Raw genomic sequence first — 27,283 nt, forward strand, 5'->3', positions numbered from 1 at the left:
GCTCATCTTTAATATACAGTCCATATCTTTATGTAGTTAAAAATTTATATGAAATAGAAATGTTTCAAAAAAATTTTTTTTCTTTCAGTCCAGAAGATGGACAGATAATAAAAGATGGTGAGATGACAGCAGGGTGTGTCCATCCTTGTTGTGCTAAAATATTTTCACCTTCATCAGACAGGACACTCCTACAAACAGTTTTGGCACAGTTTGCGGTCTTGTAATTGACATTAATTTTCATTACATCTGTGTTAAATTACTCCCAACGATTCTCGTGAGGGAGATGATTACGAACAGTCAGTCAGCCATGAAAAAGCGCAAGCCCGAGGGCAGTTCTTTCTCGGGGAGCCGCCTCTATGACTTCATGTTGGCAACTTTATTTAAGCCACTATAGCAGCAATGGGAAAACAGACAAATTTTTCCTCTAGAAGCATGTCTGCAATGACTGCGAGACATTTGCCAGAAGAAACCCACATGTATGCTGATTAGTAACTTTGTCAGAACTTGTCATAATCAATTTAAAGCTCCATTACTGAAATAAAAATGAAGACTCATCCCAGAACAAGTGATAGTCATCATCAGGCTGGGAGTGGGCTATCTGGGTAAACAAATATCTTCATTTTGGGAAGTAAACACTGTAAATAGAATACCAAGGAAGTCCTTTATTTTATTTAAAACCTAAAAAATATGTTTTTTCATGAAAGTCTGATCCAACAGGCAGAAGTGAGCCTCACGCAAAGCATGAAACTGCTGGCAGCTTTCCAGGAAGTTAGGAAATGCTGCGCCTTTTACTTGAAATCAGACCTGTCCAGTCCACTCTTGAGTCCCTGCGACTGCAGATTGTTTTCATCATAACTTAGACATTGCTTGCAGATTCTGGAATAGATGGTAAGGGGGGTAAGGGGTACCAAGAATGAGAGGAGGAGGGGGTACAATCAGTATTCCTGGTTTTCACTTATTTTGTCCTAGCCCATGTATGAGTAATAAGAACTTTAATCAGGAGCATGTGGCTTCTCCAAACAGACGTCAGCACTTTGCATCAGCAGCAGCAAGCCAATACTAAGTAATGGCGGCTGTGCTTCAATCGGGCCCCTCAACAGCATGACCTCAAAGCCACTGTCAGCTTTGCATCTCCCACTGTGACAGCATGCAAGCTGGAAAATCTGACTTCTGCTGGCTCCCACCACACCACTCGCTATACAGTGACAGCGTTGTCTTGATGCAATCGATGGGCAATCTTGGAGACAATGCCATGGCAACATTTTGTTTGAACACTCCTCCAAATGAGCTAGCTGTTATATAATCCAGCTATAAACAGGCTGCCATTGTTACTCTAAAAATTAATTTTAAAGTACAAGAACCAGCTGTGGCAAGATTGACCGTTATCACACGCAACAAAATACGACTGACTATTCTGAGTTTAAAAACAAAATCATCAGTGTACCAGGTGTACTGCCAAGGAGGTTCTACCTTACCCCCTTGTTATTCAGATTTATTTAGAAATCTGAACATAATCAGCGGTAATTTCCTCGTGCAGCTGTTTGTTAGAAAAAGAAATTCTCACTAACACTGTAGCCAGATCTCAGCAGGACAGAAACAGCACTCATCCTCCTCATGACCATTCCTCTCTTGCTCCATGCTGCTTCCAGGGCCCGGCTTTGACCTTTGGCTGCACATCGCGCTCTCTGTCTGCAGCTGAGCCATCTCAGATTAGCTCAAACTCTTTTCGCAATCATTGTGTAGATGCTTGTATTATGCACATAGAATATAGAAACCAAATAATAATTACATTCATTTGTTGACAATCATTTTATGTCAATTTCATTTTTGTCTCTACAAAATCAAGATCTGAAGATCTGTGTTTGCTGATAGCAAGCGCCACGCATCATCTCAATGGATTCTTCTTTGAATCTAATGGTCGCCTGAGGTCCTTTCTGTGCAGAGTATGCTTGTTCTCTCTGTGCCTGTGTGTTTTTCTTCCAACAGACCAAAAACGTACTTGTTAGCTTTGTCCTAAACAGGCCGGAGGTGTTTGTCCTGTGAAGTACTGGCATCCTGTCAAGGGGGAACAGCATATGTGCTAATGGTTGGGCTACTTCAGCCATGCACACCAGTAGGTTAGGTGTGTGTGAGTGTTATAAAAGGCAAACAACAGAAAATGTTAAGAAAAACTTACTGAACACAACAGCTCAAAAGACAAGGACACTGCTGAAAAGAAGGGTCTGAGGAATTTGGTGGTGTGGACATATTTTGGTTATTTAAAAACAGACAAAGAAGCAGCAAAGCATGCACTGTAAATGATGTTGGAAGCATGTCCACACAAAGGCAGGTAATACCTACGTATTTTTGTCTATTTGTGGGATTGTTTCCAAAAAAATCTATCTATACAAAAAAATTATAAGATTATAGCGGTAGGCCAGGTGATGGAGTCAAACTCAGGGCTGTGAGGTTACAGTGCTAATCGCTAATGTCTCTGTAATGTCTATAAAACACTGTTGTGTAATGCTCTACAGTATGCACACCAGAGGAGGAGCCAGACATTTGAAACACCCGGGGCTTAGCCCTAAAGGGTAGTATGCATGTGGGATTTTTTTTTTTTTTTAAGGGGGGGGGGGTGTAGAAATGACTGAAAGATTAATAGGCTCTGTTTTGAGTTTTGTTCAAAAAAGAATGACTTCATATAGGGAAATATATATATCACACATGCAGGACACCTTAAACTAGTTTTTTAATTGAGCAGCAAGACAGAACGAAGTCGGGGCTGTATCAAGACACAGGGACTAAACCCCAATTCAACCAGACCCAGAACTGATCCAGAATTAAAACAGGACTACAACAGTTCAAAAGCAGGATTACTGAGGACTTAACCAAGACATAACCACAATCAGAACTAGATGATAGTAGCACTAAAAATCATCATAGACCTGCACTACACTTATTTATTTAATTCTACCAAAGTACAATATTTAGATTGAGAAAAGTTTATATAATTATTTAGCCTTGTTGTGCAAACAAGCCTGCAGAACTTAATAAATATAGAATTTGAAAAATAGCAAACCTAAAAAGAAACACTAGGTACAAGATACATGAGTACCTATGATACAGTGATACTTTTAGTAAGCAACCATTTGACTAACATGTGTGTCTCACCTGCTCTTGTTCATCTCTGTTCTGTCCTCATTCTCCATCTCAATCTCTGCTCCTCTCTCTCCCTCTTTGTGCTGACAATCATCAAATATACAGTTGAAACCAGATATTTACAAACTCTTCAGATCAAAACACAAACACTTTTTTAATTGTAACATCAAATCAGACTAAATGTTTATTTTTTTAGATTGATAAATATAAAAAACATATTTGTTAACTTTAAGAGTAAAGAGAGAAACTGTCTGTGTTTTTTAATTGCAAATGGCACCAAATTGTATTCAAATTGAGCCACACTTATGGAGCTCCACAATTCTTTTCCTGGTGTTTTGGTTGACATCTCTTGATTTTCCCATGTCACAGAAACAGGCTCTGTGTTTTGCCTTATATGCATCCACAGCTGTGCCACCAATTTACTCACATGGACTCTACTAACCTATCAGAAGCTTCTTCAGCTCACAATGGAATCGTCTGGAGTTTTCTTATTAATTAACAATAAACTTAGTGTACATGTACTCCTAAATTTAATGAAAGTGATAAAAAATAGACAGCTCTGTCTCTCTTTATTCTGACATTTAACTAATTCAAAATATATTTCAATATTTATCTAAAACAAAAGTTTACTCTAAATTGATGTTGTACAGTAAAAATGTTTTATGTTTTCTCCATAAAGTGTATGTAAATATCTGGTTACAAATGTGAATATCCTGCTGTGTACTGAAATCCCTCTTGTTTTGCATAGAAATATACTGAACAACATACAAAGCATAATATATAAAATAACATTTACCTGAGTTTTTTCTTTGAAAGAACCCTCTAATGTCCATTCTTATATTTCAGTACATAACTGAAACCGAATTAGTCGGGGAGGGTAAGAACTGAAAATATGAAATAAACACACGTAAGCTAAGACTCTCTAAAAAATAGCATTTGTTCGGCTTTTCATTTCGCCATTTGTTGATTCACTTGAAGAGCAAGTAAAATAATATTGGTCAAGTGATCAGTTTCATATCAATCTTTCGTGATGCACCGTCATATTTACATTATTTGTACGGTACGAATGATTTGCTTTGGTACCTGGTCAAACTTAAGCTCTCCTTAGTATGGCTGGCTCCGTCTCTCCAACAGCGCACTCACGGGCAGCAGCTCCCCCCGCCCCCTCGCTCAGTCGCTTAGTGCCTGAGCTTGGATCATACCAATATCAGGGGGGGATTCACGCACAGTCGTAAATTCCCACAGTGTGCACTATGTGCTTCGAATATTGTGTGTACTTTTTGTTTTATACAGTTGTCAGCCAGGCATCTAACTATGAAAAAATTACACTCCAAAATACCCCGGGCTTCTGACAAAACAACCCGGGCTTAAGCCCCGTAAGCCACCCCCACGCTCCGCCCCTGAATGCACACTGAAAATAAATATTATTTAAATAAAAATTAACCTTAAGCCTTCACTTAGGAGAAAAAAATGAATCTTTAAGCTTGACAGAAATAGTGATTTGATTTATATCATATATATATCAATACAGACTGATTTTTTTTTTTAAAAAGGTATGATATCGCAATTTTTGTTCAATATTAACAAGTCCCTGATAAATAAAGTTTGTTTTGAATATATTACATTTTTTAGGTTAAATAAAATAGTATTTAATTAATATTAAGGCTGTTCGATATATATCGGATGACGATATAAAAATGTCTATCGTTTCATTTTACACTATCGTTTGTTTCGTGGTGTCGTAAAATAAACCGTTTACAGCAAAAAAAATTTCATCGTTTTGATGGTTACTGTAGTGGCTTTATTAATAAGTTCTCTCGTTCTCTTATATATAACCACACTATGGACGGACAAGCGCCTGTTTTTACGTTGGCAACAATGACGGTAAAACCATCGCGTGGCTCCGCTGCCCGCTTGTTTGTTTTCCAAGTAAACCTTTCACAATAAAGCTCAAGATCCTGTTGAGACTTTTCAAAATAAACTGAATCACGCGAAAAAGTATGCAGAGTGCTTACGGATGAGAATCAAAAACGAGCCGTTAGGTGCTAAAAAATAAACTTTAAACTCAAATGTTAGAACAGGCTTTTCCCCACAGCACGCCGTGTAATAAATACAAAGAAAACGGCGGCCGTTACAACCTATGGCTAAAAATATAGTTTCATGCATCGGTTAAAACAGTCGACTCCAGGTGCAGGACGCCCAGCTGGAAAAAGTTCAAGCAAGTCGACTTGCCCGAGATTCACAGAATTTACAGAAAATATTACATTTTTGGGATTTATATCGTTGTCAGGATGATAAATGTCTTATATCGGGGATCTGAGATTTTGGTCATTTCGCACAGCCCTAATTAATATGAATAAAAATCAGTAATACAATTATTAGTTTTGGACCTGTGTACAATAAAATCAATGTACTGATGGATCAGTCAGTCAAGAATTAGCCAATTTATCAGCATTCTCATGCATGTGCATCACGTGCACAACGGCGAAGGCAAATAGTCGCATGCACACTCAAAGCCACATGCTAACATTTTGTTTGGTAGGTGAAGGCAAGTGTATAGCAGCTCATTTTCAGTTCATATTCTGTACCTATTTCCAGTGACAGAGTAGATGCTGTGACTTCCAGAGTTTAGTCATCATTTACAAAAATAATACTTTGCAATGAAAAGAATTGTTTTTGTTTTGTATATGATGAAGCCTATTCTTTACATGACTTCCACTTGCCCACACTGTCAAACTTAATTCTGCAGTCAATACTCTGGTCCAATCATTTTCACATCAATTCCTTCTGCAAACCAATCAGCTCTGTCCTTCAAATCTCAGTGCTTTTGTTTTCTTCTGCCTTTCAGCCTCTCATTAGAAAATTAATTACACACAAATAAATGACCAAAGAAACTTGCGTCTGTCCAACAATATGGACATCAAGTTGATAAAAGAGCAAAAAGTGAGTGAAAAAGCAGTGAATGAACCAATTTCTCATCACATCTGCCTTCCACACAGTCTGAAATTCAGTTTTGTGCAACTGCAAAGTACTGTAGAATTTATTTGGACATTTGAAGTCATAAATCTGAGTATTACTCACATTGTGGTCAGCTGCTGTCAGCCCATTGTAACTCGCCCGCCTCTCATGGTGGTCTTAGACGAAGAACGAGTTTAATTAATGAATTAGGCGCTGTGTTTCTTCCATACATACAGGACCTGTCCTTCTATTTACATCGGTTTTCACAGATGTAAACACTAATGACTGAGCAAAAATGTTTTAGTTAAGCTTCATTTCCAGGAAAATAATCTTTTAAAACAACATTTACAAACTGTCCACAGCAGACACAATACAATGACTAATTTAATGGAATTGCGTCATCACACCATGCAACGCTCTGGAGATGAGCCTGCACAGGAGGATGTGTTTTGTTTTCCGTTGCTCTCTACAGTTGAAACCATTCAAGCTTGTGACAAGTTAAAAGCTAAATGGACATATCTGACCAATTTAGAGCATTTTAGGTGTCCGTCAAGTGGAAACGAGGGCTTGAAACGGCAAATGGGCCTGTGGGGATCTGTGCTAGGAGGCTGCAAGCAGTGTTTGTCATATTACTTAGTGTTTGTTTAAGTCCGCAAGGCTATAGCCCTGTGTGTTGAGATAAGGGTCAGTGCGTGTGTGTGTGTGTGTGTGGAAGACAGTGGCCTTAGACAAGGCAGCGATGCTCCATAACAACAGCTAGTTTACCATATCCTCCTCTTGTCCAGATCAGAGCACACACACACACACACACACACACACACACGCACACACGCACGCATACACATTATGGGTCATTGAACTGTTAAACCAAGCATGCACACGTGATACCCACTTTCTCTGACACAAAACATGGCCACACACAGGCACAAGCAAGCCCTAATTTAATGCTTTTTCCTCTTCTTGTTCCCTTTAACACCCCGGCACAGACACACATACACTCTCGGCAAATTCCACACACACAGGTTTTCATACACTCTCGAGACGTAACTGGAAAGTCTCGGTTTCCTGCATTACTCCCACTCAAGTGTTTCGCTCTGCTACAAGAGCACAGATCATTCTTTGGCTAATATCACAGAATTAATGAGCACACAAAGTGCATTAAATGGAATAAACAGAGCTGTGCAAGACACAGTAAAACAAAGAGGGAGACAAAAAATGGCACGCAAGAGACCGAGATCAGCACTGGAGCTGACGTCACAGTTGAATTCGAAGCGGCCTCTGTCTCCTGAAAACCTGCTGGTCAAAAAAAAAAACTTGATGGAAAAGAAGGAAAGTGGACAAATAACCACAAGCCCCATGATTTTTTGGAGAGACCCTCAATTCAGTCCCTCAAAGGAGGGTGGAAAAACGGAAGAAAAAACTGAGAGAAGGAGCGGAGGAGGAGGAGAAGGAGGGTGGAAATCTAAATCCAAAGCAGATGGTCTCCGCAAGGGCAACATGAGAAACACTGAGGGCTGTCGTAAAATTGCTCCTCTGCTTTCAATTAGGCCATACATTTCAGTGACTGAGAGAGGGCGAGAGAGAGATGGGGGGAACAAAACGGCGTTAACTAACCACTGCAGTGCTGGCCAAAACTATGGTGGACTCGACTTGTTATCATGTGGAGAAATGCAGAGAGAATTCTCAGGGGGGAGCTGATTTTATGATTTTTAAAGACACGTACATTCATTTTGTTAAACACATATCCAATTTGGGGGCGTGGAGGGTAAAGCCTATACTACCGGTAGAAGACATAGGTCCCTCACAGGGCTAACACAGCTTAGGCCAATTTATAGTGTCTAATTAACCTAACATGCATGGATGTAGAATACGGGAGGACACGCAGACACATGCAAGAACATCCAGACTCCACACTGAAAGGTCAGGTGGTTCAAACCCTGTTGCTGAGAAGTGACAGTGCTAACCGCTGCGCCAATGTTCTGCCACTTCCACACGCGTTAGTTGAACAGAGAGAACAATATTATGGATCTGATGCACAATTACTGGCACATTGCTGCATTTTAAGAGGTGTTTTTAAGTAAGAAATCACAGTCTAGACTACATTTAATGAGACGTCTTAAAATTTCTGGGTAAATCAGGTAATACTGTGAAATGGAGAGAGGTATGCAGCCCAGGCATCTGACTCTGAAATTGCAGTTTGAATACCATTGTGCCACAAAACCATCCTGAAATTCTGATCCATTGTAAATCTCTAAATGATGTCTTATATTACTGACCGCTGGAAAAATGTGGTCCTGACCACCGTCTGAAGCCTAAAGTTGACCTTGCATTCGTGTTGATCTTACATTCCTTGCTGAGAGCAATGGGGAGTGGACAGACACCAGACTTAATATTAGACGTCCTTCCCAAACCAAACATAAAAAGGAATCATGCTAAAGACGTCTCCTTTCAAGGTTGTGGCGATTTCGTACTTTCTCAACATATTGGAGGAGACATTAACCTTGAGTTGGATTTCCTATATTATCAGTCCGCAGACAACGGCTTAACTAGACAGTAAGAAACTATAGCAGCGAGCAACGAGAGACCACAAAATATCAAAATTCAGCAGTTTGAATGACAGGTGAAATATTCATTAAAGCAAAGCAAAAAGAGCACTGAGTTAAACTAGTTTCAACTGAGCTGAGATACTGAAGAGCACAAAATACTGCTGTACGACATATGGCAGGGTGGGAAGTATGAAAGAAGGTTACAAAACAGCCATAACCTGAAATAACAACCAGTGTTGTTATTGTTTGTAAAAAGTGATAGGTGACAACGAGCAAATTCCTTTATATGTGAACAAGACTTAAAGTTTGTTCTTTACTTCAGCGACTGACAGATTCTACTGTGACCGATACCGATATTTAGTGCATTAAAAAGCCTACATATGGGCCGATATTTTTTTTCCAGACGCACAAAACAGAAACTGACATCCCAAATATTTGTTATAAGTAGCAAACTATGAGTCCTTACTATGACAAGGCAATCCAATTTAAAAGTAATCTTGTTTTATATCCAGAATGACTTGTTTATTCTCAGATGTGGTTGTTGTATTTAGCCTCGCTTCCACTAGTAGCTTCCCGAATCGACTCAGGTCATCTTGACTCTACTCACTTTTGGTCATTTTCCATTAAATTTGAGTACCCCCTCAATGTGCTTGGGGTTGTTATGGCAACCCAGCTGAAGGTCCAGTGACGTCATTTTTACGCGACACAAACAACAAAACAGACACTCGGCTCGCTTGGAACCCCGATAGAGCAGGTACTAAAAAAGTAAACCCTAAAACCTGAGTTGAGTCGAGTGGCGTTCCAAACACGTGTTCCCAAGAAGGACGTTGCAGAGTGCCCCCTGGTGGACAAACTACGCAACATCAATATTTGTAACATGGTTAAAGGGTGTTTCTTCTATCTCTTCTTTACTTCTTAAATTTATATTTATCAGTCGTCATAAATCTCAATACTAATATATTGTTAAATAGCTAATATCAGCTGATATATTGGCCTCACTGATATATCAGTCAGGCTTCGGTGAAGGAGATTTAGTTGAGAAAACAAATTTGGAAAAATGTGTAAGAACTCTATTTCTGAATTTAGATCTGCTCAAATGCACTTCGTTTTCAGTAATACAGCAAATACAGTGCAACTGTGACAAGTGACCCCTTATTTCTTTATATTTTGCTTCCTTCTCCAGAAGGAGAAGATTGTTTAATATACTGTATTTACACTTATGTCTGCACATGTTTCAATCAACTGCTCCGCCTGTTTTTAACTTTCCAAGCAAAATATAAAGAAATGAGTCTAAAGAATTTTGCACAGTACTGTAATTTCACAGTTGGTGCATCTCAAGTTATCAGCTATTGTTTTAATAGGTAATGATTATCTAACATAAATCTTAAAACATAGAAGCAAACAAACAAAGCTAAGTTTCTCCCTTACAAGGAAGTTCATTGTGTGAGATTCTTTGGTATGATTTGATGATACCATTAACACACCACAAAGTTAAAATGATCCCCGAGATGCAGACAGGTCAGTGATTCATAACATAAGCTTCCCTTTCACATTTAAAAGGAAGAGCCTAAGGTTGTTTGTAAAAACCACACCAGAAGAGGAAGAAAAGAAAAACATTTGTCGGGTTCCTCGGATGAAAATAATTCTGACAAAACAGTGTTTTTGCGCCATTGGGTTTGGGCTGACCACATCAAAGCAAGTCATATGTGAAACATGGAAACTATTCAGTTAAAGCTTCATACTTTCACACGCTGCATTTTCTTAAGTGGTATTTCTATCCACATGTACCTAGAAAAACAAAGAAGGAAATCAGAGCGGCACTCTTTGACTCGTCTCACTTCCCCATGTCTTAGTTAAACCATTTCATCTGCTTCCACCATCACTACCCGCATTGTTTAACATCACAGCAACTAAAGAATAAAGATCTGAGGATGCAGTCGTCACCATGTCAGTCAGAACTCAGAGCCAAGTGAGGGCGTGCAGATGGCCACTGCTCCAAGACTCTCACAAGAATGACACTGTCCCCACCTCAGCTGTGTCCCACTGCACACAGAACAAGCATTTTTTTATTGGCTGTTTCCGCTGCTGGACTAAACAGCCACGACTTCATGCCAGAACCTCAGTCAGGTGCATTATGGGAACTGTTTATCAATCCCACCATGCACTACAAGCTCTAAATACAGCCACTGTTTTCCGTGCATCTCTCCCTCTCTCTCTCTCTTTCTCCCCCCCCTGCAATCTTTCTCACCTCTCTCTCGCTCCTTTGCTGGTGCAGCTGTCTCTTTATAATGCCTGTAAGGAAAAGTGGCTCAAAGTGACGGGAGGAACAGGTGTTTAAGTGATAAATTTGCCCTCCCTCGGGCACAATGCACCTCTGTTTATGAAAACAATCCCCCCCCTCCCCGAATAAGGCAACATAGAATACAGACAATATACTCAGGCTGCCCCAGAAAAACAAGTAGAGGAAAATTATAGGGTGCAAAATCTCTCTTTGCAATCAGCATCAGAAGAAACGCCTGGCTGGAGCCTGTTTAAAGAAACATGCAGTCAAATTACCGAGTAAAACAAATATGTTAATTACAGTCAGATGCAATTAATCCAAGTGTACATATTGTGACTAATAATTACACTTAATGACCTAAGACGTCATTGTATGTTGCATGTCCCCCCCTCCAATTCAGTGAAGACAACAGCATGTACATTTATGACTGCCACATGCAAAGGAATAATTTATAATAATTTATAATTAAATTTTATAAGAAAAACTCTGTCATTCATTGGAAACAATTGCAAAATTATTACAAAACAAAGCTGTGATTTTTTTTCAAGTATCAAAGTTAAAGCTGCCTTAATCCCAGCTTGTTGGCACAGACCCTAAACTGCTGGGCTGCTCCCCAGCGTTCCGTAGCGCTCCGATCACTACCTAGCATCTGGAAACCATCAGTGTAAACAAAGGAGCAGCGGAGGAGCTCAAGCCCCGCTCTGCCTTCTCCGCATCCCACAGGACATCGTTCAGCGAGCAACAGAGAAGACCAGATCCGAGCGCGAGTGTGTCCGTGCCCATACGTCTGCATGTGTGTCTGCTCTTGTGTCCTCGTCTCAGGATCTCTATTTAGTTTGGCTGGAGCTCAGAAAGAGATAGATTTACAGATACAGCGGATGGGGTTCAGTCCACAATGTTTGCTTTGAGTCTTTCAGGGTTTTTGTTTGGTTTGGTCATTAAGCGTAGCATTTCTGATAAGACTTCTAATTGCTTTAATGTGGTTTCAGTTAGCATGCTAGTCTCAGTGGTTTGATGAAAGCTTGCTGCAGGGGGGAGGAGGGAGGCAGGAACCTGGATGTGGTTTAAACCTGAGAACTGGTTCTCCTCTGTGAAACATCAAGCAAGATCAAAGGATCAATCGTACCCGATTCTTCACCTAAACATGACAAGGAAATATTTCCTCAACAGATATCTATTAATCATGGGATCTGACTATTTTCAGTACAGCCAACATTTTTAAAATGTCATTCATGGAGCCTTCAAACACAAAACCTCACACTTTGATGGTTATGTACTTCACCGTGTATACACCTCAAACTACACCCGGGTTTTGCTGTTGAAGCTGTTACACCACAAAAGAAAGCTTGTTGTTAGCCTATATGAAGATAGAATTTTTCACTATGAATCCACCTTTCACTTAATTTAGCATTCCTCATGCCAAAGAGCCAATAATCAAGCTTGTAATATACTGAGTTTACTCAACGAAAGTGCACGTGTGACTTTTGAGGCAGATATTTAGTGGAAAATTTCAAGCAAAACAACCTTAGTAATGCTTTGTTGAGTATAATCACAGGGGCTTGTATCTGCCTAGTAACGACATCGTAGTTTCACAGCCCCACATCTACAACTGCTGAAATAAGCATTCTTATCTTCTACAGCTGTCTCTAAATATAAACCACAGCATTACACATCATGTAGGGCACCTAACTTCAGTCGGATACACTTTGGTTCACTCAAACTTCTTATGCCACCAAGCATGTAAACCCGTGCATATGGTCATCCTGAAAAACAAGTTAACACAAACACATTATGACAATAAGGTTGTGTTTGCTGGCTCACAAATCAGAGGGTTCGGATCATTAATGAAACTGTTACAGATAATAAGTTGTCCTTCTGATGATGCATATTAAACCTTGGCTGCCATTGTTTCTCCCTTCTCTCCTTTTTTTGTTAATTTTGTTTGTGCCAAATTTGATATTATATAAGTTACATACAATGGATTAAAATCATTATATATATATAATTTATTGAAACACAATGCATGAATTTACAAACCTACACAAAGAAGCATATAATAGTTGGTTCCAACATTCTCATTCAGTCTTCTGATTTGTTATTGTTAATCAGCTTGATTTGTTTGATCAGAAGTTTTTTTTACTATTGGAGACTTTTTTCATTTGTTTGTGTGGTTCTGTCTCAGGGTTATGTAAGCTCAAAGTGGTGTGGGATAAACACGTGGGTGGGTTTTAGAAACTGCTTTTCAGAATAAAAGCATCTGTAAGTAAACACGCACAATGGCTAAATTAATAATAATCTGATAATACAAATGCATTTTTTATTTCATTTCTCTGAAATAAAATTTCCCCATCTCAATTTGTAAAGGGCTACACCAAGAGAAAAAACTGTTCCTTAAACAGCTAATGCCGTTTAGCCCTTAAAAGTCTGAACCATGAAATTATTGCCAAGAAATTCAATTTCTTTTTACCTTCTTTTTACCCCAGAAACAAAAGTCTAATCTGGATTTTTATCAGACAACACCTGCTCCATGAATCGTCCACATACTATTCACTGCAGCCTAGGGGTTGCAGTAGCCACAATACTATCTGAACTGGGACATCAGCATACATCTGCCTTTGATTACGATATAAAAGATTTACCCATTTATTGCTGAGCAGAAAAGATTCTGACAATGAAACCAACGCATCTGAACAACCTGAAACCCAGCACTGAATTTAATCAGGTCCCTAGAAATACACAAAGAAATACAAGTTTGTAGATCATAGATCGGATGTTAGACAGTTGTTAAGACAGGCATGCGTACAGCGATTTCTTCATTTACTAATAGGTTACTTGGGTACCTCATTCACTGTACTTATAGCAACAAGAGGACAGCTGCTGTTACAGCATTTTTTTCCAATAAGCTACCTAGAGCTGGGTGAAAAAATGCAAATATACGGATGTTAGGCACTATTAGGAGAAAGCATAGCATATATTTACATTGCTATGCAGATGACACCCAGCTTTATCTATTTCCAATTTCCTACTTTTAAATTCACATAAAACTGAGGTTATCATACTCGGTCCTAAAAATCCTAAAAATTTTAGATGGCGTCTGACCAGATACCTAATCTAGGTGGCCTTGCCTTGACCTCCAGTAACGCTGTGAGGAGTGTGAGGTTTCTTCCTGTTAAAAGAGAGTTTTTCCTTCCCACAGTCGCCAATTGCTTGCTCATAGGGGGCCGTCTGATTTCTCAGTATTATTGTAGGGTCTTTATCTTAGAATATAAGGCTTTGAGGTGACTATTTTTGTGTTTTGCTGCTATATAAATATAACTGAACTGAATCTAACAATTAAAAGATGATTGTTTTAAACCTTTGATGTACATTGAATTTTAAATAAACTGGTTTTAAATACTTCGCTGCCTATAAATACAATGTGTTACAAAAATTAGGACGCTACTTCTGCACATGTTATTATTAATTTGTGATGATGTATAATGTATAATTTTATTATGTGTCTGTCTGTCTCAATTTTTATATGTTTTTTGTACACAGGTCGCTACTGAAAACTAGATCTCAATCTTAATAAGACTGCATATTCAAATAAAACATTTGCACTTGAATATAAAGTTGCTGACAAAGCAACAATGTGTTTTCTAACATAGCTTCTAGCATAACTAAGTTAGCAAAAGGTATGTGAGCTCACTAGATATGACTTCTCCAAGTTTACCATCACAGTCATCAGCCACTCAACTAGCACTCATCTAAACCTGCTCTGCACCCATGTGGGTCACAGTGCTATTCTTAAAAAGGTTTCATATTCTACAAGCTCTTTATTTCAGCTATTCGGATATACCCTCACCATTCACTACACTATAAAAAGGGGTTTACTCACAATAGCACATCCTGGTGTTTCGAGGTCTAAATAGGCCCTAGGAGGCATTTGTGTTGTCATAGGGTCTTTTGCCTCGCTTACTCACCTTCAAGTGTGAAGTGTGAGGAAAGCAGCAAAGACAGCAGAGGACGGAGGAAAGTGAAACATGTGGTATGTGGAAAGGAGCCATAACCATGTTGATACACAACCAAGTGCTCGGCTATAATCAAATCCACGGCTATTTTAAAGGATCATAACCCCACATCGACCAGGAACAGTTTAAAAAAATCTATATCAGCAGTGCAGTCTATATAAGGTGGACAGCAATGCATTTAAAATGACTAGATGCTGAATATTTTCAAGTGTGAGATGGTGACACTGCTCTTAAGGGGTTTCAGGGTTTAACCGCCAAAATTGTCATAAATGCGTTTGTTACCGTCATATCCAGGGAAAAATTTGAGAGGAGAGCCACTCCAACTGTTTTAAAATATAACCACAAGTCCATTTCGAGACCCGTGGAGGCGCCAGAATAGTTCATTCTTGGAAATGGCCTCTGCTTTGGCAGAGTAACTGTGTGAGCACTGTGTGTGTGTGTGTCTATCCGTGTGTGTTTTTGTAGACTTCTGCACTGTACGTGTGTGTTCCTACTGGAAGAGAGCGAAGCACAGAAGACACACGAAAGCTGCTTTTTATAATATAATCTTAAAACAGAACAAGTACCTTGATTTAACATTTTCTCACATTTTCTTGAGAAGTCCCGTAACACTACAAGGTATTTTGCTTATGTTTAGTCTGTTCTATGACAAGCTGACATATCACACAGGGAAAAAGGTAAATCAAGACAGCTGCACCAAATATAAAACATCCCACAGCTTGCAGTCATGCAGATAACTGCTGAGACTTTTCCAGAAAGCAAAAGCTGAGGTGTTTTGGATTTTGAAATGTCATCACTGCCCACCAAGAAATTCTTGACACATTTGAACATGAACAATATACTAGATTGTAAAATGATTGTGTTTTCAATTCTACTTACATTTGTCTCTTTAAAATAATAAAAAACTAAAACAATGAAATACAGGCAGCAATAAAAATATGGCATCATAAAAAACATCCCCACAGGAGAGCATCTTTCACAGGACGAACTAGATTAGCTTTTTGTTTTGTTTTTTAAATTACCTGCAGACATTCATGTTTTTCAGCCTTTGAACAACATATTTTTGTGAGTGGCTTAACTTAGCAGAAGGATCCTAAAACATAATTTAGTTGCAGAGGCAATTAAGCCCTCAGTAACTGTATTGTGAAACCAAATTGGCAAAGTCGGAAACATGATATTCTGATCTGTTGATACAGATCGTAACAAATCTCGGCTTAGTCATCTCTAATAATGTTATTGCTTGCAAATTACATTCAATGACCTGCAATTTGTGATTGCTTTGATAAAGCGGAGGAGGAGGTTATGTTGTGGTAAGCAGTTCAATGGTAAAATCTCCCACACAACATGAAATTTTACTCTAAACTTCACGCTTCCTTTAGTCGCTACAGCGACTTAAGGCATAATATAGCATGTTTGTGGATACTTGTGCATATGCATGTCCAAACTGTTCTCCTTAGGAGCAGACCCATGTCATTCGTGTTCAAGACAGCTGCAGAGGCATATCATGATGCCAGCGTGCTCTCTGCCAAAACCCCATTCCCAGATTCCTAGATTTCCACAACTAATCGGCCAAAGGATCTCAGTGACATGTTGCTGGATGACTAATGAATACCCCTGATAGCCAAGCATGTGGGTGTTTTGAGTTATACGAGTAACACGCTGTTGTTTTAAAGCTGATGGTTTTGACAGGGTGCTTTTTCTCTTTCTTCATGCTTAGTTCATAGAAAACACAAGAACAAGCCAACTGGGCTTTGGGATCTGTCCGCTTCAAGCCAATGGTGCAGGATCATCAACACATCTGCTTGACATGCAAGACTCCTCATTTCACACACATAATATAACTTTACCCTACTCCTAAACTTACATATGCCATATTTACTAGGCGTTAAGGGCTTTTGATAAGTGAGGCCACAGGTGTGAATTTCCTCTTTACCCTCTGCTAGCCTTGGACGTAGCCACAGCCCCGCAACACTCAACAAGCTGTGCAGCTGCACAGCAGCGTTATATTACCAGTCTGTGAATGACAAGAGCAGGTTGGGTCGCACACTGGTGCATACAGAGGTGCACAAAATATTGTCATCTGCTTGCAGGAGGAGGTTCTTGCTACTGCTGTCTGTGCATATGCTGCATGTGTCACCTGCATTTGCTGTACGTAGCAGGATTTGTTTGCATGTCCCTCTGCAGACTGTATTTTTGAGAGTCACTCTGCCGGATATACCGTACACGTGTGTTGCTAATCTCAGCGTCACTTGGTGGCAATGCTATATTGGACCTATGGCCCTATATGGTTTCTAAATGCTCTGACTATGAAAGGCTCTTTCCAATATAACTTCTCAAAACTAAAATATCTTGACTGTTTTTTGTTTGTGTGCTTTGTTCACAGAGGCACAGCTTTTTAATGTCTGCTATGAAACAGAAAAAAATCCATCTGACACCACACATCCCTGATAAGCCTTATCTGTTTAGCAGGGAGTCTGCACTCGCTCCCAGTCTTTCGCTTTGCTAACCTGACTGAGCGTGTGTTAAAGAAGAGACAGAGACACAAGGCCTTTTCGGAGCCTTTGCTGTGACTGGAAGGAAGATCAGGGGTCACCCTGTAAAAACATTCCCATAGCGCACCTCCCCCAGCCCTCATCCCTGCCAGAAACGTCTCAGCACACTACAGGGTAGCACATACTGATAGCGAGAGGCGAGAGAGACAGTTTCCAAATGAAATGTGGATTATTTTTTAAAGTAAAGACCTTGGATCTATAAGTAAACAAGGGGTAAAAAGTAAGTAAATCGAGCAGAAACATAGTTCTTCATACCCTAGAAACCCGTGTCCTCTTTTATATCTGTTTTGACTACTTTCATATTTCGAGCAGCCTGATTAGTTGACCCATATTACCTGCTCATATGTGAGGATTCATATTTGTTTCTCATGCTATTTGAGGTCCATCAGTGCACTAAATAATCATTATTAAAAAAAAAATACAGCTTCTAATTTTTTGTGATGATGATTTTTCACCTGGTTTCTTACTTTAATAAACAACATACAACAACTTATATCTTTATTATATTCAGTAACACATACTGAAGGGATGTGAAGCTTTTATTGTGTTTTTAAAAAAATATAAATTAAAAAGCATTAAACCACCATGTTATATTTTATGCTTAATTTATTACAGATCTCTGATATTATAACTGACTTAATGTTATTTAGAGGTCATGCTTTGTGAAGCTATAACCCCTCTATGTCTTCACGTGACTTTATATTCTTATTTTAATCTTTTTGATTCGTTTTACCTTGTGCAAAACATTTTTTAAAACTTACTAATGATGCACACGCACACATGCATGCACACACACACACACACCACTATGGCTTCCCATTATTGAGCGCAACTCTAGTTTAATCTGCAAACACTGTCCTGATCCCTGGCAAGGCTGCAGCTTCTGGATAGCCTCCCAAACTTCATGACACAGAGAGCAAAAAACAGTCAGAAAATGAAAACCACAGAAGAGGCCCCTAAGTGTTGACATATAGACAAACAGACTATATAGGACTCGTTGTGTGTGGTTTGTTGTTGTACTCCTTTTTTCTTCTCTGTAAGATTCAAGGCTCTCTCCAAACATACTTGAGTCTGACGCACTACTCTGATGAAGTGAGGGCCCTGCTGGGCGAACAATACAGGCCTGCCTTCCTGACCTCTCCGTCTAGCATATCCTACAGACACACAATGACTGCCTTAATTACCAGCCTCCATTCCCACCGCTAGGGTTTTCCCCAATAGCTCCCATTCAGAACCACGGTCTCTCCCTAAGGTGCCCATTCAAGTGTGATACAAAGCTAGCAGTGTCAGTCCCTGATCTCTTGACACCAAACTCAGTCCAGTGTGCCAGCACTTGCAGCCTCACAGCGTCTCTGTCCGTCCATCTGCTTGTCCGTCCCCTCCTTCAGCCTAGTCTTAGAAAAAAAAAAATTGTTGTTTCTTTTTTTTCCATATGAATCGTCTCAATTAGGAGCAATTAGTTAAAACAAATGCCAAAGTCAGTATGACGTGGATATTTTATTGAGGTAGGTTTTAATGGCTTTCTCAGCTCACTAACGAGATAAAGCAGAGAGAGATAAGACCACGGTTAAATAGCTTGTTGGTGCATCATTTAAATTACCTGTACAATGTGGGTTTCACATCTGTCTTTGAGCCTGTAAATTAATCCAAATGAACCTAATCACACAATTTTAACATCAAAATAGCTATTAAGCATCACTGTAAGTGACTCGCACACACTACATGGTGTATTAACCAATGAGAAGAGTCTATGACAATTTCTACAGGGAAGAGCACAAGGCTGCATCTTACCAATATTGTAAAAAACAGGAAATAAAAGAAAATAGCAAAACTAGCATTTTCAAGCACAGAAGAACAAAATCGACTTTTTTATGTTGTTATGGATTATTGAGTATAAATTGATGTTGGATAAATCTGTGTTACTACAACTCCTAAGAATATGAGTAGTATGAGCTAACAGAGCTTTTGGCCCTTGTCTGCTAACAGGACTGTCATGGTCTGTGGAATGCGTGATGCTCGGGTAGCCACACCCCCGGGCTGGGCCATCACTAGCACACCTGCTCTCCATCCCGGTGATTACACGGAGATCCACTTAATCCGGCGCTGACGGATGCTCCACGCCAGTCCGTAGTCATCCCCACAGTGGTAACCAGACTTCCACGAAAAGTGTGCATTCTCTTCTGCTTGGAACTTTGTTTAACCTGCCTACTTCTGTCCAGATTTCTACTCGGCGTCTGCTACCTGCCTGTCCTCCGGCTCAACTGGATCTCGCGGCGCTCACCTGGCCCACTCGCCATTCCACGGACTTCCTGCCCCCACGGACTGCCACACTTCCCTCCCGAGCTCCCACGGTTCCGTTCTATCGTAAGCCCCTACTCTAACTCAGTCCTGATATGTTCTCCCCGCTTCCTGGCTCCCTAGTAATCATCTCCCCTTTCTATTGCAGCCCCCCGCCGTCCCGATCCCGGCTTCCTCGTGTCATTGTTTCCCCGGATTTTTAGTTTCTGTTTTGCTCTCTACTTTCCCCGGGTCGCCTTTCGTTGTTTTAATAAAGTGTCTTTTTGTTAGCTCGGAGTCTGCGCCTGGATCCTTTCGTGCCCGCGCACCACGGCGCATGACAGTACGGACTGGCCAAGATGGATCCAGCAGACCCGATACGTTCAGCTATTAATAAGCAGGGTGCCATGCTCGGCCGACACGATCAGTTACTTTCTTCGCTTCAGGATCAGTATCAGGAGCTGAGCGAGAAACAGGGAGAGATGTGCGCTAAACAGCCCGACTCGGCGTACCGCTGTGTGACGTCTCCGCCGCCGGAACCCTTCCACGGCGAATTGGACCAGTGTGGGGGGTTCCTTTTTCAGTGTACTCTTTTCTTCAGTCGCTCGCCACTCGCCTTCCCCACTGACGCGGCCAAGATTTCCCACTTCGTGGGACTACTGAGGGGAAGGGCGTTGGCGTGGGCTGAAGCCTATTTATCTGCTAACCCGATACAGCGCTGCGACTTCGATGACTTCCTCGACGAGTTTAAAGCAACCTTCTCTCCGTCAGTTTCCGAGGATGATGCCGCTCAAAAGCTACTGGTGCTCCGCCAGGGTCGGCGTAGCGTTGCGGAGTATTTAGTGGAGTTTCGCACCGTGGCAGCCGCTGTTGGCTGGCCCGATTCGGCCCTAAGGGGAATTTTTTTACGCTCCCTGAACGATCAGATGAAGGATCAGCTCGCGTTTCACGAGGCGGCTAAAACGTTCGAGGATTTGGTGTCACTCGCCCGTAGGATCGATAAGCGTCTACGGGAGAGGGAGGCCGAACGGCGGTCCAAGCCACCGAAACCCGTGTTGCACCCAGACTTTCGCGTGTCACTGCCCCTGTCCCCTTTTAGCTCTCCAGCGGCGTGCGCTCGCTCACAGTCTCCTCCTCCGCCGGAGCCGATGCAGATCGGGCGCTCTCGGCTCTCGCCGGAGGAGAGGGAACGCCGTTTTCGGGCCGGGGACTGCTTATACTGTGGGAAGCCGGGACACCGCATCGCCAGCTGCCCGGTTCGCCCAAACGGACCAGCTCACCGGTAGGTTCGGGGATACGGGTGGGCTGCACATTGAATACTATTAGACCCCGATTGATTGTGTCCGTTGCCATAATAACCAATAAAAAGACTGTCACATGCAGCGCATTAGTGGATTCTGGGGCGGAGCAGAATCTCATGGATGAAAGACTGGCTAAAGAGCTGGAAATTCCACTCACTCTGTTGGAACCTCCCCTCCCTGCGTCAGCGCTGAATAAACAAGTGTTTGCTTACATCACTCATCAGACCGCGCCCGTGACATTAGTCACTTCCGGGAACCACAACGAATCGCTTTCGTTCTTTACCTTCCCGTCTCCCGACACCCCGCTCGTGTTAGGCTACCCGTGGCTGCAAAGACATAATCCCCACATCGATTGGGCAGGAAGCAAGATCGCCAGTTGGAGTTTGTTCTGCCTTGCGAATTGCCTGAGATCAGCAGTTCTCGCTCCACCCACTAACCCGACCCCACCTGTTACACAAGCACCTGACCTCTCCTCCATCCCACCCGAATACCACGACTTACAGGAAGTGTTTAACAAAGACAAGGCTTGCTCTCTGCCACCACACCGCCCCTATGACTGCGCCATCGACCTGCTACCTGGTGCCCCGCTGCCCTCCGGCCGGTTGTACAACCTGTCTCGCCCCGAGAGGGAGTCTATGGAAAACTACATCCGAGAATCACTCGCGGCCGGTATCATTCGACCCTCTTCTTCCCCAGTCGATGCGGGCTTCTTCTTCGTGGGGAAAAAGGACGGTTCGCTGCGGCCGTGCATTGACTACCGGGGCTTAAATGACATCACCGTAAAGAACAAGTACCCTCTTCCGTTGATTAACTCTGTTTTTGGCTCTCTCCAGGAAGCCACCGTTTTCACAAAACTGGACCTGCGAAACGCATACCATCTGGTCCGAATAAGGGAGGGGGACGAGTGGAAAACCGCTTTTAACACGCCACTGGGCCACTTCGAGTATTTGGTTATGCCATTCGGCTTAACTAACGCCCCTGCGGTTTTTCAGACGCTAGTGAATGATGTGCTCCGAGACTTCCTGAACGTGTTTGTTTTTGTATACTTGGATGACATCCTCGTTTTTTCCAGGACCATGGAGGAGCATCACGTTCACGTCCGGAGCGTCCTGCAACGGTTACTGGAAAACAGACTGTTTGTCAAAGCAGAAAAATGCGAGTTTCACGCCTCATCGGTTTCCTTTTTGGGCTATGTCTTAGCAGGAGGACAGGTGAAGACGGACCCAGCTAAGATCAAGGCGGTTCTGGAGTGGCCAGTCCCGGATTCGCGGAAGAAGCTCCAATGCTTTCTCGGGTTCGCGAACTTCTACCGACGTTTCTACAGCCACGTCGCCGCGCCTCTCACTCGCCTCACTTCTCCTAAGGTACCTTTCACCTGGCCCCTGGAGGCCCACACAGCGTTCACCAAATTGAAGGCATTGTTCACTACGGCGCCCATTCTGCTCCACCCCGACACCACCAAACAATTCATCGTCGAGGTGGACGCGTCCGACACCGGAGTCGGGGCTGTTCTCTCTCAGCGGTCTGGACCTCAAGGTAAGCTCCAGCCGTGCGCCTACTTCTCTCGCCGGCTCACCCCTACTGAAAGAAATTATGACGTAGGCGATAAGGAGCTCTTGGCCATAAAACTCGCCTTGGAGGAGTGGCGCCACTGGCTGGAGGGAGCCGAGCAGCCTTTTCTCATATGGACGGACCATAAGAATCTAATTTATCTTAGGACTGCTAAAAGGTTAAACTCTCGCCAAGCCCGCTGGTCCCTGTTTTTTACACGCTTTAACTTCACTCTCTCGTATCGCCCAGGTTCACGGAATGCCAAGCCAGATGCGCTCTCCCGCCAGTACTCCCCAGACACGGCGACATCGTCACCAACCACCATTCTCCCCCCAACCTGTGTGGTGGGCGCCCTCTCCTGGGATGTTGAGGAGGTTATCCGCCAGGCCCTCCCGGGAGACCCTGACCCGGGTACCGGACCCCCCGGACGGCGTTTTGTCCCCGCTGCTGCCCGCGGAGCGGTAATCCATTGGGTCCACACTGCACGTTTTTCGTGTCACCCTGGCGTGAGCAGAACCATTGGTCTTCTCAAACGGCATTTCTGGTGGAAGACTTTACGACAAGATGCGAGGGAGTACGTGGCTGCCTGCACTGTCTGCGCCCGCAACAAATTGTCCACTAAGCACCCAGCGGGCCTGCTCCATCCGCTCAGCACGCCTCACCGGCCTTGGTCTCATATCTCATTAGATTTCATTACCGGTCTTCCTTGTTCCTCGGGAAAGAGCGTCATCCTCACCATCATTGACCGGTTCTCTAAAGCCGCCCACTTCGTCCCGCTACCGAAACTACCCTCCGCCCCTGACACAGCCCTAGCCCTAATTGAAAACGTGTTCCGGCTCCATGGTATTCCCCTTGACATCGTCTCAGACCGAGGCCCACAGTTCACTTCACAAGTGTGGAGGACCTTTTGTTCCATTTTGGGCGCGAGAGTTAGTTTAAGCTCGGGTTTCCATCCGCAATCTAACGGCCAGACCGAGCGGCTTAACCAGGAGCTAGAGGCTGCGCTACGGTGCATGGCGTCCCAAAACCCCACTTCCTGGGTCACCTTTCTGCCCTGGGTTGAATATGCACATAACTCACTTACCTCGTCTGCCACAGGTTTGTCCCCGTTCGAGGCATCCCTCGGTTATCAGCCTCCTCTTTTCCCTGAAGACGAACTCGGTCTCGCAGTCCCCTCCGCTCGGCACCATCTCCGGCGCTGCCAGCGGGTCTGGCTCAGGGCCCGCCAAGCTCTCCTGCGGACGAAGGAACAGCACACACGCCATGCCAACCGCCGTCGCACCCCCGCCCCCGACTATCAGCCGGGGCAGAAGGTCTGGCTGGCCGCCAAAAACATTCCGCTGCGTGTGTCCTCCCGGAAGCTGGCCCCCCGCTTCATTGGCCCGTATGAAGTTGATGCGGTTGTTAACCCGGCGGCAGTTCGGCTCAAGCTCCCTACTTCCTGGCGCATACATCCCACGTTCCACGTTTCCCAGGTCAAACCCGTCCGCCGCAGCCCATTGTGCCCTCCGTCCGAGCCCCCTCCTCCCGCCCGGCTTGTCGCCGGTCACCCGGCCTATGCGGTCCGGCGCATCGTGGCTGAGCGCCGGCGTGGGCGTGGGTGGCAGTTCCTGGTGGACTGGGTGGGGTACGGTCCCGAGGACCGCCTCTGGGTTCCGCGTTCCTTCATTCTGGACCCGTCCCTCATCGCTGATTTCCGCGCTTCTCTCCGCAGGCCGCAGTCCGGTCGGTCGCCTGGGGGCGACCCTTGAGGGGGGGGCACTGTCATGGTCTGTGGAATGCGTGATGCTCGGGTAGCCACACCCCCGGGCTGGGCCATCACTAGCACACCTGCTCTCCATCCCGGTGATTACACGGAGATCCACTTAATCCGGCGCTGACGGATGCTCCACGCCAGTCCGTAGTCATCCCCACAGTGGTAACCAGACTTCCACGAAAAGTGTGCATTCTCTTCTGCTTGGAACTTTGTTTAACCTGCCTACTTCTGTCCAGATTTCTACTCGGCGTCTGCTACCTGCCTGTCCTCCGGCTCAACTGGATCTCGCGGCGCTCACCTGGCCCACTCGCCATTCCACGGACTTCCTGCCCCCACGGACTGCCACACTTCCCTCCCGAGCTCCCACGGTTCCGTTCTATCGTAAGCCCCTACTCTAACTCAGTCCTGATATGTTCTCCCCGCTTCCTGGCTCCCTAGTAATCATCTCCCCTTTCTATTGCAGCCCCCCGCCGTCCCGATCCCGGCTTCCTCGTGTCATTGTTTCCCCGGATTTTTAGTTTCTGTTTTGCTCTCTACTTTCCCCGGGTCGCCTTTCGTTGTTTTAATAAAGTGTCTTTTTGTTAGCTCGGAGTCTGCGCCTGGATCCTTTCATGCCCGCGCACCACGGCGCATGACAAGGACATCATGCTGTAGTGAAAATGTGACCTTTGACCCTCTGATTCCTCCTTTCTCTCTGAGTGAAAAGTGAACCATCCTGTTCCCGAGTTCCCGAGGCCTCATTATGGGGCTGAAAAACCGTAACACTGTCTTGACTACTGTCATAGCCACCATGTATATATTTTGCAATATATTCAGTACCATCTGTTAAACAGTAGAGAGGTAAAACTGCACATTTTACAAAGGATTTTTCACTCTAGTACAATAACATAACAGATACTGAAACTTGGTTCCAAAATGAGTGCTGACCTGGTTTCCCTCATGCTGCAAAAACACAATTACATAAAGCAGTGTGATGAGCAAGAGCTCCGAACACATTATTGTTTATTTTCTTTTATTATCTGAAGCCTCCATTTTACAGTGCTGGCTCAGCAACGTGATGGAAAAAGTGTTACATAAGAAACTATCCAAAAATAAGCTAATGGAGCCCTCTAACATCACTTAGACTGTGTAGCCTTCATCTGAGCATGAAAAGGAGGACTAATCAAATGACACAACGTGCATAATCTCTTCCCAGCGAGAAAGCTGAGGGACTTTACGGCAGCTTAGCTTCACCTAAAAGCGAGCAGATGGTGCACCGTGTCTTCGTCCATATTTCAGCATTTAATCTGCAAACAGCTGTGAGTTTATCTATCTGCGGCAAATGTAACAGCATGCTGGAGTCCCAGAGATCGGGTTTTAAGTGTCACAGTTACCAAAACAGGAAGTGGTGTGATTGTTGACTCAGCAAAAACTGAGAGGAACAATGGGATTTCTGGACAGAACGCAAACCAGCTGGCAGGAAACTACACTTTTATCATTCTTTTAACTTTGATTTCCGTTTAGAGGAAGTGCCCTCGCTCCCCTTTCACTGGTCCGCTGTCTCTCGGCTCTTATGCCCTTCTCAAGCTTTCAGACTATGCCCTCTCTGTGCCAGACAAACACAATAGTGCTGAATGGCATGACAGTGACACATCCAAACTGCCTCCCTGCCCCAGCAAAATAAGTGCAGCCGTGTCAGAACCTGCCCCTGGGGCATCGTGGGGGTAAAATGTGAAACTCTTTCTCATGACAAATGTTGAATAAATCAATAAACTGGTATTTCATTAAAAATATATATATATTTCAACTCAGGAAAGAGTGGGTTAAACATAGATTAGAAAAGCAAAAAGACAGATGTAGGTTCTTTCTCCTCCCAGGAACATTAGCCTCCAGGGAGACTGCAAACTTCTCCAGCTACATTAAGCTCACATAATCTGCTGGACTAGTGAATAATCAGCACTGGGCTGAATAGCAAGGAAGGATAGAAAGCTAGTTTAGACAATTTCGCAGCATGTTTCCAACACAAGAGTTGCAAAATGTTTTGCCAAAGGTTTAAGACGGCACTGTTAATATGAGATACAAGTCGCACATGACACCAGAATTTAGACTGTGCTTGAATTTCTTACTGCTGACTGAAAAAGTTGAATTTTAATAGGAAGCTGGAGTGCAGAGCCCTTTAAATATGTGGGACACTTTATATTGGTGGCTTCAACAGTCTGTTGAAGTGACAGCATCCTATTATTCTGACACTTTTATGTTAATATTCATACCCACAGCTCTGACAGAAAAAGCCACACTATGTGCACAAGATTTGCCAAACATGCAAAGGACTTGTTGCAGTTTTGGCAGTATTATTTCTAGCGAAGTGCAGCCACACTTTTGAGCCTTTTAGGTCTCGCCACCATTGGGCTGTTTTACACTAGCAGCTGTTTTTTTCTGGATCTTATTTAAGGCAGCCCACACCTTTGTGCTTGTTCCAACCACAGGAACTCCCGCTGCAATACGTCTTTCAGGATGTATCCAGGGGACTGTCCCCTGAAAAAATGCTAACTGGTTAAAAGTGAATCTTTGAAAGACCAAATGAAGTTGTGACTGTGATCAGAGGACTGCTTTCTATTCAACCCTTGTAAAATTTGCCACATAGAGGAATAAAATAAACAGGAGCGAGCAACAGCCCCATTCACTCCATCTATTGTTGTTTCTGGTGACACAGACCCAAAATTATTCATCTGTGTAGTTTTGATGCACTTGGAATTTAAATTACATTAAAATCTCTTACAAAATTAAATTATCAGCTCATAAAATCTATAAGGGAAATAGAAAGGGTAAATGGGCTAATTATAGTGGCTATAATATGTCTGAGAGAGTCTTAGGGATGATCAGATTTTTGGGATTGCAAGGCAGAAGTGTTGATTAAACTATCATAACCAGCAG

General features: G+C 43.1%; 1 protein-coding gene and 1 long non-coding RNA gene across 2 annotated transcripts in view; both read right to left on the reverse strand.

Annotated features, from left to right (window-relative positions):
• Positions 1-27,283, reverse strand: part of zcchc24 (zinc finger, CCHC domain containing 24) — a 47,652-nt gene that overhangs the window by 12,024 nt on the left and 8,345 nt on the right. The gene's annotated exons all lie outside the window — the stretch shown is intronic.
• LOC309720418 lies at positions 2,539-4,534 on the reverse strand. The gene is made up of 3 exons (XR_014280477.1): positions 4,222-4,534; positions 3,935-4,022; positions 2,539-3,221 (listed from the first exon to the last, which is right to left on the reverse strand). It is a non-coding gene; the product is annotated as an uncharacterized lncRNA (long non-coding RNA).

The sequence above is a fragment of the Aulonocara stuartgranti genome, assembly GCF_965226115.1.
Source record: "Aulonocara stuartgranti genome assembly, chromosome: 13".
Taxonomy (NCBI): domain Eukaryota; kingdom Metazoa; phylum Chordata; class Actinopteri; order Cichliformes; family Cichlidae; genus Aulonocara; species Aulonocara stuartgranti.